At 52.4% G+C, this 666-nt stretch overlaps 1 protein-coding gene across 1 annotated transcript in view; it reads right to left on the reverse strand.

Moving 5' to 3' along the window:
- The window catches only part of CAMSAP3 (calmodulin regulated spectrin-associated protein family, member 3), a 16,957-nt gene that overhangs the window by 15,462 nt on the left and 829 nt on the right, over positions 1-666 (reverse strand). The window lies entirely within an intron of this gene.

A 666-nucleotide genomic window follows, 5' to 3' on the forward strand; every position in this document is an offset into this window, starting at 1 on the left:
ATCTCCTGACCTCGTGATCCACCCGTCTCGGCCTCCCAAAGTGCTGGGATTACAGGCTTGAGCCACCACGCCCGGCTAGGCCAGGGGTCCTTAACCCCCGGGGCGTGGCCTGTTAGGAACCGGACCGTACAGCAGGTGAGCCGCAGTGAGTGTATTTACAGCCACTCCCCATTATTTGCAGGCCCGTCTGAGCCCCGCCTCCATCAGATCAGCAGCGGCCGATTTTCGTAGGAAAGCGAACACTATTGGAACCCCGCATGTTCCAATAGAGGGATCTAGGTTGCACCCTCCTTATGAGAATCCTATGCCTGATGATCTGTCACTGTCTCCCATCACCCCCAGCTGGGACCGTCTAGTTGCAGGAACAAGCTCAGGGCTCCCACTGATTCCCCATGATGGTGAGTTGTAGAATTATTTCACTCTATATTACAATGTATTAGATATAAAGTGCATAATCAAGATTAACGTGCTTGAATTATCCCAAAACCACCTCCCTGCCTCCATCCGTGGAAAAACTGCCTTCCACAAAACCGGTCCCTGGAGCCAAAAAGTTGGCGACTACTGCCTTTGGCCTTTGCATCTTTCTAGAACACTCTCCCCCAAGACCTCAACTCAAAAAGCTTTTCCGGGCCAGGTGTGGTGGCTCATGCCTGTAATTGTAGCACT

Source organism: Mandrillus leucophaeus, unplaced genomic scaffold (genome assembly GCF_000951045.1).
Source record: "Mandrillus leucophaeus isolate KB7577 unplaced genomic scaffold, Mleu.le_1.0 Scaffold234, whole genome shotgun sequence".
NCBI classification, from domain to species: domain Eukaryota; kingdom Metazoa; phylum Chordata; class Mammalia; order Primates; family Cercopithecidae; genus Mandrillus; species Mandrillus leucophaeus.